At 42.6% G+C, this 15,999-nt stretch overlaps 1 protein-coding gene across 6 annotated transcripts in view; it reads left to right on the top strand.

Moving 5' to 3' along the window:
• pcdh9 (protocadherin 9) overlaps nt 1-15,999 on the top strand; it is a 697,317-nt gene that overhangs the window by 482,316 nt on the left and 199,002 nt on the right. The window lies entirely within an intron of this gene.

Here is a 15,999-nt window from a genome sequence, read left to right as displayed (position 1 = left end):
AACACTCCCGAAGTGGATCTGTGCCCCATATGCCGCAGGTTAGACACCCTGGTGAGCACTATGCAGCGTGGCTTCAACTATATGCACAGGGACATCAATGCATTGCAGAATGCCTCGCAGTATCGCGGGGCCCGGCTGTCCCAGAATGTCATGTCTTTGGTGGCTGCAATGCACACACTGGTGAGGCTGCACCACTTCTCTGCCATGCCCCGGCGGGATGTGGCTATTCAGACGTCCATTGTACTGACAGAAAGGTGCCAGGGGGAGAATGTTGGGGCAGCGTCTAATGACCTCCTAACAACCTCCACCGAGACTGTGGTGACATCCACTGATAATGTCCAGACAGCTAATAACACAGCTACACCTGGAGACACAGTGGTTGAAATATCACTCGATCCTAATGGTGACTCTGATGAGAGTATGTCCATTGAGGAATCATCGCTAAACTCATCAGATAATGACTGGTGAAGTCATCAGAGTGAAAACTAATTTACACATGTTGTTGAGACTATAAATACTTCATCTTTCTTACTGTACAGTTAGATTTAAGGTTACAGATTTTCAACTTGGCAGTTCCAGGGATTTATGCATTAATGTAAAATGATGTGTGCAAGCATTTTTCATGGGTTTTAAATTAGGATTAGCCTCTCAGTAATGAATACATTGCCTTTTATCAAGCAGTTAATCTAAAAATTGTCTTCACTTATCTTTGTTGTTTGGAGTTCTTCATAAATGTATTCCACTTCCATAATTATTGATGTTGTTTGGTATATTTTAAAAAAAATACACGTTATTCATCTTGTGTTGTGTTGGCTGTTGTGGTTTTGCTGTTGGGAGGGAGAAGTTTTGTTCTCTTGTTTTCCATCTTTACCCACATGCTGTGGAATAAACATTGCGTATCAATCATTCTTTGTCTTGTGCCTGCTTTTCATGCCCATGGTGTTTCCATTCTGTCTAAGTTTCACCTAAGCCCCAACCTGGCAGTGCGGCCAGAGTGCTCCAGAACGCTTCATCTCACGTAGTTTTGTTTCACCCTCTGCTACATGCCTCATTCGCAACATTGTCAACAAGGCATGAAGTTCAGTTCACACCATGATAGAGACATGTTGCTATCCACGGTCATCTTTTTTTTTTTACACAAAGCATGTTTTAAGATTATCCTTTTTCTATATAATACAGTGACAAGCCAGCATGGCTTCAAGTAAGGCAATTCAAAATGATTGTTTATTTGCGAGATAAATATCTCTTAAATTTGTTAGTACAAATGTGTCTTTCTTCAGAACTGCGGGTGGTGCGATGTTTAAAGCTTCCCTAAATAGACGTATTGCCCCAGTTACAATGTGGCTATTGTGTTTGAGTAATGGGACTTTGCATGTGATTCAAAATTGAGACTGACTGTGTGTATTTGGCCCAGACTTTTGATTCCACACATGAGCTGCAGCAGACTATGGATAAAAGTGCAACAATTCTGTAAAGTACCTAACCTTTCCATTCCAAAAACTTGGCAATTAGATGTTTACATCAGTTCAGTAGAGGTGTCTGAATTTGGAATAGAAATCTCCTTCTATTATGTATTCGACTTATGCTATGTGGTAGTAGGTACTCTGCCTCTGAATGTTGGCTCTATTGAACGGACAACATATTTCTGTGCCTCCGTATTACCGAGCGTGACAGAGAGATGGCAGTAAAGGTATCCAAGGGTGATTCCAGAGCCACAAGAGGAAAACAAAATCTGCATGTCGCACTTTGGACAAGAAAAGACTGAGGGAGTTCTAATTGACATTTGTGAGAAAATGAAAGATGTTGAAGGGACAAAATGCACTGTACAGTAGTTCTTTACTAACAAAGACAGCTCCTAAACCCATTACGTCTAGCATCAAGAAACAGGAGTGGATTCCTTCCAAATAACACACCATTTTGTTATTCTTTCATCTTCACTGGATCCAGCTCCTCATACTCCTGATATATAGTACACTTGGAGCACCTTCACCAGAAGAACTGCAAAGGTTAGACGCCATCTTCCCATTGCCTGCTCCATGAGCAATTAGGGATGGGTAATAAGGGATGGGATCAGTAATGTGGGATGAGCAATTAAGGATGGATATACTTGTCAGTACACTCATATCTGTAAGGTAATATAGGAAATTACCAAAGTTTGGTGTTTAAATAAAGAATTGATTGCCAATAACTCCAGTTAATTGGAGACACTTTCTTCACTCATTGTGATTAGATGCCGAAGCAATGAAATGAGGAACAGTACGACTGACTATCAGAATGATGAATGTGGATAACTGGATGAGGATGAACGGAATAGGATTACAGATTTTGAAGGTGGATTTTGGCTCATATGGAATAGAAACATTGACTTGAATCATAGGCATTTGCAACATTGAAGAGTCCATTCAGCCTATTATGCCTGTGTTGTCCATAAAAAGTACTATTGGTTGAATCCTTCTTACCCACAGTTGATCCCTCTCCTTACAGTTTACAGGCCTTTATGAACTAGTTGATAGTGCAACTATGCTCTCTTTTTCATTCACTTTAATTCTATAAAAGTACAAAACACCATCTTCCAGCAAAGTATCAATGCAGGACAGGCAGAGTGATGCACCTAATAGAACCACTGCCTTGCAGCTCCAACAATCCAGGTTCAATCCAGACCATGGGTACTGCCTGTGTGGAATTTGGTCACATTCTCTTGTGTCCAAGGGAGCTTCCCCAGAATTCTCCAGTTTCTCCCACATCCCAAAGACATGTGGTTTGGTATATTGTCCCTCATATTAAGTGGGTGATAGACTCTTGGGGGAATTGAGGAGAATTTGGGGAGAATAAGGTGGGAGGAGTGAAAATTGCTGCTTGATGGAAACACAGATTCAAGAGGCTATATTCTGTGCAGAATGATTTCATGGCTCTAAACTGCAGGCATTATTATTCGCATTATGAATGGACACAATTTTAAAAAGATCTCTCGAACGAAGAGAACATCACACATAGAATAGTGCAGTGCAGGAACCGGCCTTTCATCCCACGATGTCTGTGCCAACCATGATACCAATCTCCTCTGTCTACAGGTGATCCATGTCCCTCCATTCCCTGCAAATTGATCTGTCCATCTAAAAGTCTCTTAAACCTTTATCATACCTGCATCCTCCACCACCACTGCCAGTGTGCTCCAGGTACTCACTACTTTTTATGTAGAAGTATAATTTCCTGCACGTCCTCTTTAAAATTTCTCCCACTGAGCTTAAAGCTCTGCCCTCTAGTTGTTGACATTTGCATCCTGACTAAAAGGATCTGAAACTCTACCTTATCCATGCCATTAATAATGTTATAAACCTCTGTCAGGTATCCCTTCAGCCTCCAACTCTCTAGAGAAAACAAACCAAGTTTGCCCAAACTTTTCAGAAAACTAATACCCTCTAGTCCAGGCAGCACCCTGGTCTGAAGAAGGGTCTCGACCCGAAACGTCACCCATTCCTTCTCTCCCGAGATGCTGCCTGACCTGCTGAGTTACTCCAGCATTTTGTGAATAAATCGATTTGTACCAGCATCTGCAGTTATTTTCTTATACCCTAGTAAACCACTTCTGCACACTCTTCAAACTCTCTACATCATTCCTGTAATGGGTTGACCAGGACTGTACATAATATTCCAAATGGAACCAAAGTTGTACAAAGCTGCAACACCACTTCCTGACCCTTATACTCATTGCCCCAACCAATGAAGGCAAGCATACTATCATCCTTTTTTGGTTCAACTAATTTTGAATGAGAATATGTTGTTTCATAATCATTGGTTGATGTGTGAGGTTTATAGACCATTGCAATATTTAGCATGGATGTACAATTCTGCCTAATGCTGAATATTCAGAAATCAGCCATCAATTACCTTCCCCTTTTACAGAATGCGGCAAAGCCAACATTTATTGTCCATCCAAAATTGTAATTCCAATTGTTCACCAGATAGCAGACTACAATATATATTCCCAAATCCTAGTTATATCTAAAGCTTTCTTAGGTTGGTCTTTAGGGGATGTTTGGTGCTCAGACTAAGATTGAAAGTGAAAAACACTCACTTGGAACTTTGTTCTAGATTGCAATAGCTGCCATATATTGTATTCCATTTCAGATTGGTTCCATAGACTTGGCCAGAAGCAAATTTGAGAAAGGGAATGTTTTCCAGCACTGCATATTACATGCGAAATAGGTGAATAGGTGAATAGGTGACGTTTCTGGTCGAGACCCTTCTTCACCATAACCTATTCCTTTTCTCCAGAGATGCTGTCTGACCCGCTGAGTTACTCTAGCTTTTTGTGTCTATCTTCAGTTAAACCAGCATCTGCAGCTCCTTTCTACGCAGGATATTTTAGCTTCAGGGTTTTGCAAAAAGATCTAATTTTTGGTGCCTTTGGAGATAACATGTTTTTGATAACAATCCTCTCTGTGACATATTTAAGCATAGACAATTGAGAAATCACAGCAATATTAAACAGTGCAGAATGCTCATAGTATGAGGCATCAGAATGACCCAGGCCTTGATCCTATCATGGACTATTCATGCACCAATGCTTAATGGGTTTTTTGGGGATAAAAAAAAAACCCCATGCAGTCACGAGAAGAACATGCAAACTTCACACAGATCGCACCCAAGGTCAGGATTGAGTTTAAAACAATTATTTTTGAATGCCTATTGTTCCAAATCGGGGAATACTGAGATAATAGTAGTAGAATTCTACTCGGTATTCTGTTATTGAGCATTCTCAGAAATGATAACGTCACCCAACATTGGTATTTGGAGAACTTTCTCAAAAGTGCAGATTGCAGTTCATAAGCAGGATGTGCTCTTACAATCATGAAAATGTCACAAGCACTTTCCACAAGTGACCGTTCTGTTTCCATGGAAACACTTAATCCCTCCGAGTTTTCAGGGAAGATCACGCACGTATACATCACTTTTCCTTCCATTTTTGATATGAAATCAATATGTAACAATTCTGCTGAAAGTCCTGAAGCAACTAAGCATCCCAATTAATTGTTGATATTATCAAGGTCCCACTGCCAAATTCTGAATTTGTCGTACCATCCTATCTGTGACACCGTGAGTGTAAAAGCATATCAAAATCTTCAGATTTTACAAAGCCAGAAATTTAACACATCTGCACCAATTAAGCAGATCAATGCTGGCGTGACCTGACACATTCTATTTGACATTTCGTATCTCTTTAATCTTGATGTCCTCCAGCACATCATTTAGGACTTTGTTGCAGTCGGGATTGCTGCAAAGTGAGCGGAGGGCTGTAAGAAGAAGGCTCTGAAGAAGGGTGTCGACCCGAAACGTCAACCATTCCTTCTCTCCAGGGATGCTGCCTATCCTGCTGAGTTACTCCAGCTTTTTGCGTCTATCTTCATTTAGGATTTCCTTTGTTTGTTGTTCAGGGAATATTCACGTGCCTGGAATTATCTACTTAGGGAATAACTTGAGTAATTCAATCTGTAGAAAAAAGTTTCAGCTTATTCAAACCAAACTTTGTGTAGGATGGGAAAAGAGGCCTTCAGGGTGCCTGACCTTTTATAACAGTGGCTGAATAAAGTAGGCACCTAGACCCATTGCACATAATGAGTCCAATCATCCTGGATCTAACCCACTGCTTCAACTCACTTATGGATGCAGAAGACTAGCTGGTGACCTTCCATACTTCAGTCCGTCCCATTATGGTTCCGTACTTCGAGCAGGCCTCGGGCTTTAGGTCCCAGAATACCCAGGCAGTCTTTGATGGTTTATTCAGTCAAAAGCCTTTGGATATTTTTACAGCATGTGTAGTTATTCAGGGAATCAAGCGAAATGGGGTTAGTGTAGGAAAGAGGCACTGAGGTGAAAGACCAGCCACGGTGTTATTGATTGGGAGAACAGGTACCGGGAGCCAAAAAGCCTCCTCCTGCTCCTATTTCTTACATTGTTCTTTTTGTTGAATATTCTCAGAGATGAGACCATCACCCAGTTTTTAATTTGAAGAATCTTCTCCAAATCTGAGATCAATTCGTGAAACAAGGTGACTCCTAAAATCTGAGAGATGGTCCACACGTGTGCTTTCTGCCGGATCAATGACTGCTCAAATTGGAGGAGTATTGAGATGGAAATGAGAACTATAAATCTATATTGTAGGAACATGCAGAGGCCACATGCAAATACTGAAGGGAGCGTGCAACATCTGAGGCTGCTCACTCACCCATTCTGTCCTGCATCACCTGACCCACCTGGGCAGAGCCTCTGATGACACCAGAGATCTGGGGTGAGAGAAAGTCAACCTCTGGTGGAGGAACTGCCCAAAAATAAAGAGATGCCTCGCAGAAACTGGCCCTTCGGCCAGCCGAGTCATCGCCGACCAATGATCCCCGATGATCCACTAGCACTATCCCACACCCTAGGGACAATTTACAATTTTTACTGAAGTCAATCAACCCGCAATCCAGTACATCTTCGGAATGTGGGAGAAACTGGAGCACCCGGAAAAAAACAGGGAGAACATATAAACTCCGTACAGACAGCACCCATGGTCAGGATAGGATCTGGGTCTCTAGTGCTGTAATACCCCTGCACCACCGTGCTGCCCCTCGTCTTCAAAATTCTTACCCTTGTTTTAACTCCCTCCAAGACCTTGCCTCTAACCACTCCATTGTGGTGTTTGTGCTCCACTCAATTGCCTCCTGCCCTTCTGCATATAGAACATAGAACAGTATAGCACAGGAACAGGTCCTTCGGCCCTTGAATGTCCACGCGGACACGTTACCAAGCAAAACTAATCTCCTCTGACTCTCATCTGAATCTTTCTCTGACTGTCACAGATGGGCCACAGATGGGCCTGATTATGAAGGCGGGTGAGCAGTTTGGGATGTTGTCAGGGTGAAGGTAATTGCAAGATTTAGCAGGCATGTGCGTATGTTTCGTTTAATGTTACATGATAGTTGCACACCAACGATCACATCATTTTGTCAGAATGGGTCCGACAAGGAATTCCAGCACCAGCCTGTAGGGTTTACAGAAATCAAAAGGGGTAAGATCAGCCTGTGGGTGCAAAAATACAATCAGTGAAACAAGTGTAGGGTAGTGCAAGAGGTGATCTGTTCTGTTGCTGAAGTAGAATTAAGGCTGTGCAGGTCAATTCAAGACATTGATGGTCAGAGGAAAGTAGTTCTTCCTAAACCTGGCGGTGTGGGACTGCAGTCTTTGGCTCTTCTTCTCCAGTGGTGGCAGCAAGAACAGGCCTTGACCTGGATCATGGGGATCCTTCTGCAGGTTCTTCGTGAGGCAGCATCTAAGGAAGATGATTCTGATGGTGGGGAGTGCTGTGCCTGTGATGAACTGGGCTGAGTACATTACTTTCTACAGTCTCTTGCGTTTTAGAGTTTTAGATTCTGAGAGTATTTTAGATACAACAAACAAACAAACAGGCCCTTTGGCCCACTGAGTCCACTCTGGCTATCAATCACCATTTCACTCTAGTTCTATGTGATTCCACTTTCTCAGCCACTCTGCACATTGAGGAACATTTTCAGAGTCCAATTAACCGAACATGTGCATCCTGATGATGTGGGGGAAAACTGGAGCACCCAGAGAAAATGCACGCAGTCACAGGGAGAACGAGCAAACTGCACACGCAGACAGCACCGGAGGTCAAGATCGAACCTGGACATCTGGTGCTGTGAGGTAGCCACTCTACAAGTTGCGTTACTGTGCAGCCCCTATGTCCTTCGGTACTGCAGAATGAGGTCATGATGCAACCAGTCAGGATACTATCTAGAGTGTACCTATAACAGTTTGCTAGAGTATTCGGTCACATGCCCAATTTTTAAAAACTTTACCAAGTCAGCTTTTCTTAAGTCCAGTGAAGAATCAATACATAGTTTTTTGACAGCATTCAATGTTAATTATCTGTACCTAATGTAATTGTGCTAATGGAAGGTCTAATTGAAACCGGTGACATTTGTGCCCACCAAATTCTGACTGAAAATATTATTTTTTGTTTAATACACTATTGCAGAGATCAAACACTATTGGAATGACATTTTTGTAGAATATGTCTGTTAGCTGTTCAAACATGACTCAAAATGTCTGGTCATCTATCTTTTTAATTGTACATGGTTTCGACACAATTTCTTTCCCCTCCATCCTCCTGAACTGCACCAATGAAACTTAGTGTAAACTCGCGGAATAGAATCTTGTTTTAGATGAAACATTTAACAGCCACCTGTACTCAACAATTCCACATCTAGACTGCAGAACAAAACAGAAATCAAAACAGAAAATAGTGGAAATGCACGGGAGGTCAGGCAGCATCTGTGGAGGGAGAAATAAAGTTCATGTTTTAGATTGACAACCTTTGGTCCAATTTAAAAATGAAACAAGTTTAAAGTTACCAAGCTGTGAACAGCAATGGGAAAGGTCTGTGGGCTGTGAAGAGGACAGATGGGGTCAGCTAGATCCTGGTCCAATATTAGCCTCCAGAATACGTTTACGCCTCTTCTAGACCCATCTCTATGTCTTTACTTGTCCCATGATTCTGAGTTACCATTATTATCACAACTGAAGATGTGTCGCAATGGTAGCAACATTACCTGATGGTCACCCCCAAGAACAACACCAGTCAATTGTAGTGCAAACCTTAAGGATTGTAACATCTAGTCCTACTAATCAATTTTGGTTTTGTTCTCTCACCTTTGTATGCATCCCGACCCAAACACTTCTGGTTTGATAAAAAGTCATCAGCTCAAATCCCGTCTCTGTCTACACAAATGCTGCCTGATCCGGGAATTCTCTGCTCTCGAAGGGCTGTGCAGTTCAAATCTTTGGGGTTATTTGAAGAGGAAACAGATACATTTTTGAAAGATCAGGGAATTAAGATCTATGTGGAACTGGCAACGAAGTGGAATTGAGGCCTGGGTAGATAAACCATGGTGCCATTGAATCGTAGGACAAAGTGAGGAGTATTAGTGTTCTTGCAACTTGAATGTGTCCAGCACCTTCAGTTTTCATATGTTTGTTTTGATGTGATTTCCTTATTCCTTTGCTTATTAATGCACTTCACTTCTGAATTTATGCATTTCACACATGTTATATTTGTCATGCGTCACTATCACACAGATGTAATTAGACTGTCGCAGATCCTCCCTCGAAATAGGATTTTGTGACAATGAACGCTACAGTTTGCAGTAGAGGAAAGGTTGTGTGAAGAAATAATCCCGATAAGCAAGCACTTCTTGAGCAGGACAATTCATTTGCTCCATTCACAGTGCAGAAGGCAGGCTTGGCAAAGTTTACAGATCCTGCAGAGCAATTAACATGCAATGAAGTCCTTTTTGAATTGTTGTCATGGTTGTCGTATAGGATAGGCGGTGGCTTATTTGTTTAAAGCAAACACAAACAGCACTGTAATGCGCTGATAGTTCCTTTAGGGGGAAAAAACAACAAAAAAATGCTGGAAAGACTCGGGCAACATCTGTGGAAAGAGAAACAAGTTAGCATTTCAGGTCCATGCCTTCATCAAACAGGGTATCCCAGGGGAATCCTGGAAGTAGTGCAACTTTTCTGCAGCTGAGGATGCTCAGGATTTTTTTTTTGACTTGAGTAAGAAGCAATCTACGGTTCTTAAACTCACCATTTTGTAAATCAGGAACATGGAATGTCAGTACCTAAGCTGCTTGTTGTAGGTCCCTACATTACAACAGGGATCCATTCCTGTGAATTGTTTTCAACCCAAACATTTTGCAAGTTGGAAATGTGGCCACTTGGCAATATGCTTAACTAAAAATGTGTGGGAAAGAACTGCAGATGCTGGTTTAAATTGAAGGTAGACACAAAATGCTGGAGTAACTCAGCGGGTCAGGCAGCATCTCTGGAGAGAAGGAATGGGTGACGTTTCAGGTCGAGACCCTTCTTCAGACTTTTTTTTATTTCGAACTGGGAGGTCTGTTTAACTAAACTTAACTAAAAACATAGGTCCACCAAGGGCAAGACAGTTGAATCAGGGCATTTAACACAACCCTTCAGATATTGCCAAAAAACTAATCTCTCGCACAGCAGGAGATGCCTGCAGCCCTGCAGAAGCCAACGTTTCCATCTCTTTACTCTTCCGAATGCTTGCTTGTATGTACAAGTTGTACATAAGTCAGGCATTTATAACCAGGGGAGGATCTGTATTTGTAAGAACCACTAGATATGACACGGTTTTCGTGGTAGCTGAGTTGGCTGAAGAGATGGAAAATTGGGATGCAACTTCGTCGTTCTAAAATAGTCATAGAGTGTGGAAACAGGCCCTTCAGCCAAACTTGCCCACGCCAACCAGCATGCACCATCGACACTAGTCCCACCAGGCCCATATCCCTCTTAAACCTATCCTATCCATGTACCAGTCTAAATGTTTCTTAAACGTTGCGATAGCACCTTCCTCAACTCCCTTCTAATGTCAGCTTGTTCCATACACGTATCACCTTTTGTGTAAGAAAAGTTGCTCCTCAGGTTCCTATTACATTTGTTGCTCCTCAGGTTCCTATTACATTTTTACCCTCTCACCTTAAACCTATGTCCTCTGATTTGCGATTCCCCTACTGTGGGTGAAAAACTCTGCATTTACTCTATCCCTCTCATGATCTTGTACATCTCTATAAGATCACGCCTCATCCTCTTGCACTGCAGGGAAAAAAGTCATAGTCATAGTGCAATGTGCCAAAACTAGTCCTAACCACCCTATCTATTTGTGATGACACTTTCAAAGAATGATGTACCTGCATTCCTAGATCTTTCTGTTCCACAAGAAAAGTAGAATCACTGAACATCGATACTTATTTTCTCTGCCAAATGAGCTAGATTCACACCATATGCATATTAAGGACAAAAGATGCCCCTAATTACATTACAACCTATGTCAGAGCCAGACTCTTACTCCATTCATACAACAGTGAAAAATGATCTGAGGTCCCGCTGATATTAATTGAAATTCATTACTCAGTGAAATCTGCTGCAAGTTACAGCATTTGAGATTGCAGCAGAACATATTAAGGTAAAAGTAATTCCTGTTGATATTTGGCTTGCAATCCTTGTGACATTAGCCTGGATGTTTTAAAACGGCAGCATTAGTATGGTGTCTGTTTGGGAGTAATTCTGCTTTGTTTTGTCTCTTCAGATAATTAGAAAAGAAATGCTAGCATTTATAAAGATCCTTCCCCTCACTTGGGTCAACTTACCAGCAGCCACGGAAGCATAATCACTGTCACTATGATCATTTGGCATCCACCAAATCCGCACAGACAGCAGTATGAAAATGGCCATTCAGTCTATATCAGTGATGTTTACTGGAAGATTAAAATTCACCAGGACTCTGCAGAGAACTCACTTGCTCCTTTTCAGCATGGTGACCCAGGCGATCTTTCATAGCCACCTCTGAGAGCAGATGTGGCCTTTGTTTAACATTTCGGTGAGCTCTGCCAACAGGACCACAACTTTTATCCCTTTTGTAAACTAAGCACCAAACCAAATCAAAAGCTGGAAGCATTCCAAACGTGGCTCGGTATTGAGTCACAACATTTTGGAACACTTTAGATTTTAAGCAGTTGTCCCATTTTTAAAAAAAAAGAAATACAGACAAGGCAAGGTTTGTGTTAAGATTTTGTCTGGGTTTCATTCTCCCACATTGAAATAGTCATCCAGATTGGGTTAAGAAATCTCAACACGCAATATAATTTCCGTTGCCTCGTTTGAAAATCTTTCCCATTATATGAAAAAAGATCAGTAAAAGTGAATAGGTAATTATGTTGCAACCTTTTTGTGTTTCTCAAAAAAAATGTACTGTAATTCTTACTATATTTTTTGCCAAACTGCTGGCCTTTCCCCATCTCATTGAACTTCAGTAAGCCTTTAACCATTCCCCACTGTCCTTATCCTTCATTCTCCATTTTAAGGAACTATAGATGCTGGTTTACAGAAAAAGACACAATGTACTGGAGTAACTCTGGAGAATAGAATAAGCAACATTTTGGTAAGTGATAGGAGCAGAATTAGGCTATTCGGCCCATCAAGTCTACTCCATCAATCATGGCTGAAAGCTGGAAAAGAGGTGGGCACGGGACAAAGTCTGACAAGTGATAGGTGGATACAAGTGAAAGGAGGTGGTGGGGCACAGGGAAGAGAGGGAGAAAAGAGGAAAGAGTGTTAGATTAGTTACCTAAAACTGGGGTGTTCAATCCTTGTGACCAATTGTAGACTAGGCGAGGTTTTCAACGAACACTTGTATTCAGTCTGCCAAGGCCTGCTGGATCACCCGGCTATTAACTATTCTAACTCCCCTTCCCATTCCCAAACTAAACTCTTTGTCCTGGGCTTCCTCCACTGCCAGAGTGAGGCCAGGTGCAAATTGGAGGAACAGCACCTCATATTCTGCTTGTGTAGCTTACAACCCAGTAGTATAAACATTGAATTCTTCAGTTTTAGGTGACCAACCTATTCACACTCTCCCCTTTTTCCTCCCTCTCTTCCCTGTGCCCCACCTGGATGTTCATCCATTTATACCTTTCCCTTCCCCCCCCCCCCATCCATTCCACCTACATTCCTTCTTATGGAATCACCAGTATCCGCCTATCACTTGCCAGACTTTGTGCCACCCCACCTCTCTTCCAGCATTCCCCCCCCCTACTGCTACCAGTCTGAAGAAGTCCTGACCTAAAACATCAACTATCCATGTTTTCCAAAGATGCTGCCCGACCCGCTGACTTACTCCAGCTCTTCGTGTATTTTTTTCACCATTTTAACAGGGAACAGCCCCCCCATCTCTTTTTCAAACAGGGAACCTCAGTAATGACACCACTGGGTCCTGCTGCCCTTCCCCCTATTCCAACCATGACACGTCTCTTAACCCCCACCCCTAAAGAACCCCTCTATACACCCATCATCCTCCCACAGTGCCATCCTCCATCCTTTCTGCCCTCTAAGCCTTGGTCTGACCCCAGCTCCTGTTGGGGTTCACCATCCCCGCAGACTTCCCTCTTTCTGATGCAGAATGGTCAGTCCTCAACAGAGGCCTTACCTTTCTTCCCCTACACCCATAACTCAATGGGTCCCATGCCGCCTCCTTCCAGAGACCCCAGCAGTCATTCCAGCTTAGATAAAGGTTCACATGCACCTCCTCTAACCTCACTTCTACATGCAGCGTTCCTGATATGGCCTTCTGTGCATTGGCAAGACCAAGCATAGTTCGACGACTGTTTCGCCGAACCCTTGCGCTCGATCCTCCAAGGCCATCTGGATCTCCTGGTTGCGAACAACTTTAACACCCATTGCCATTCCTATACTGACCTTTCTTTCCTGACCTCCCTCCATTGCCATGCAAACTGGAAATACCGCACATCATATTCCACTTGCCTGGCTTACAACCCAATAGAATGAAGATTGAATTCTCCAATTTTAGGTAATCCTTCTTCCCACACCCCGCATTCTTTTCCTCCCCTCTCTCCCTTGTGCCCCACTTGGATAAATAAAGTGTAGAAACAAGGAACTGCAGACGCAGGTTTACGAAAAAAAATCACAATGTACTGGAGCAACTCAACGGGTCAGGCAGCATCTCTGATGAAAAATTCAGTTCTAAAAGGTTCTCCCTAGAAATACCTCTCACTATTATTTTCATCCTTCAGGCAGATTAGTTTATCTTGGTATTGTGTTCAGCACAGACATTATGAGCCAAAGGGCGTGTTCCTATGCTGTGCAGCTCTATGTTCTATGTTCAACGTCTTTGACCAGGTTTGTCCTAAAGTGGAAATTATTGATTTTGATTATCAAAACATAGATAGAAACATAGACATAGAAAATAGGTGCAGGAGTAGGCCATTCGGCCCTTCGAGCCTGCACCGCCATTCAATATGATCATGGCTGATCATTCAGCTCAGTAGCCTGTACCTGCCTTCTCTCCATACCCCCTGATCCCTTTAGCAAAAAGGGCCACATCTAACTCCCTCTTAAATATAGCCAATGAACTGGCCTCAACTACCTTCTGTGGCAGAGAATTCCACAGACTCACCACTCTCTGTGTGAAGAAATGTTTTCTCATCTCGGTCCTAAAAGACTTCCCCCTTATCCTTAAGCTGTGACCTCTGGTTCTGGACTCCCCCAACATCGGGAACAATCTTCCCGCATCTAGCCTCTCCAACCCCTTAAGAATTTTATATGTTTCTATAAGATCCCCCCTCAGTCTTCTAAATTCCAGCGAGTACAAGCCCAGTCTATCTAGTCTTTCCTCATATGTAAGTCCCGCCATCCCAGGGATCAATCTGGTGAACCTTCTCTGTACTCCCTCTAAGGCAAGAACGTATTTCCTCAGGTTAGGAGACCAAAACTGCACACAATACTCCAGGTGCGGTCTCACCAAGGCCCTGTACAACTGCAGCAGAACCTCCCTGCTCCTAAACTCAAATCCTCTTGCTATGAATGCCAACATACCATTCGCTTTCTTCACTGCCTGCTGCACCTGCATGCTTGCTTTCAATGACTGGTGCACCATGACACCCAGGTCACGTTGCATCTCCCCTTCTCCCAATCGGTCACCATTCAGGTAATACTCTGCTTTCCTGTTCTTGCCGCCAAAGTGGATAACCTCACATTTATCCACATTATATTGCATCTGCCATGCATTTGCCCACTCGCCTAATCTATCCAAGTCACTCTGCAGCCTCCTAGCATCCTCCTCGCAGCTAACACTGCCACCCAGCTTTGTGTCATCCGCAAACTTAGAGATGTTGCATTCAATTCCCTCGTCCAAATCATTAATATACACTGTAAATAACTGGGGTCCCAGCACTGTGCCTTGCAGTACCCCACTAGTCACTGCCTGCCATTCCGAAAAGGACCCATTTATTCCTACTCTTTGCTTCCTGTCCGCCAACCAATTTTCTATCCACCTCAACACTGAACCCTCAATACCGTGTGCTTTAAGTTTGTACACCAATCTCCTATATGGGACCTTGTCGAAGGCCTTCTGAAAGTCCAGATATAACACATCGACTGGTTCTCCCTTATCCACTCTACTAGTTACATCCTCGAAAAATTCTATAAGATTCGTCAGACATGATTTGCCTTTGGTAAATCCATGCTGACTTTGTCCGATGATTTCACCACTTTCCAAATGTAATGCTATCACATCTTTAATAACTGACTCTAGCATTTTCCCCACTACCGATGTTAGGCTAACTGGTCTATAATTCCCCGTTTTCTCTCTCCCTCCCTTTTTAAAAAGTGGGATTACATTAGCTACCCTCCAGTCCTCAGGAACTACTCCAGAATCTAAAGAGTTTTGAAAAATTATCACTAATGCATCCACTATTTCTGAGGCTACTTCCTTAAGCACTCTGGGATGCAGCCTATCTGGCCCTGGGGATTTATCTGCCTTTAATCCATTTAATTTACCTAACACCACTTCCCGACTAACCTGGATTTCCCTCAGTTCCTCCATCTCTTTAGACCCCCGGTCCCCCGCTATTTCCGGCAGACGGTTTATGTCTTCCTTAGTGAAGACAGAACCAAAGTATTTGTTCAATTGGTCTGCCATCTCCTTGTTCCCTATGATCAATTCACCTGTTTCCGACTGCAAGGGACCTACATTTGCCTTATCTAATCTTGCATGCTTTGATTTTCTAGTGAGCAGGAGGTGCAGTAAAAAAAAGGATATACTTGTTTCAAAATAAAATACTCATCACAGCCAAGGAAAACATTCAGTTCACACACAACTCTTTACTGATCATCCCACTAGTCTTGTGGTAAGCTTTATATTTTCAATTCAGTGAGCAATTATGGAGCTTTGAATTACTTCCAATCAAAGGCTTGACTGAGTGGATATTTCAGAACCCCTTTCTTTGGATATTTACTGAACAAAGCAAGTAATATCCACAGATTAAACCCATTTTCAGATGATAAGAACATACTGTATGTCGAAACCGTGTTATTCATTTGAACTGCTAAAGACCG

Source organism: Rhinoraja longicauda, chromosome 7 (genome assembly GCF_053455715.1).
Source record: "Rhinoraja longicauda isolate Sanriku21f chromosome 7, sRhiLon1.1, whole genome shotgun sequence".
In the NCBI taxonomy this organism is placed as follows: Eukaryota; Metazoa; Chordata; class Chondrichthyes; order Rajiformes; family Arhynchobatidae; genus Rhinoraja; species Rhinoraja longicauda.
This window is presented reverse-complemented; position numbering and strand designations above follow the sequence as displayed.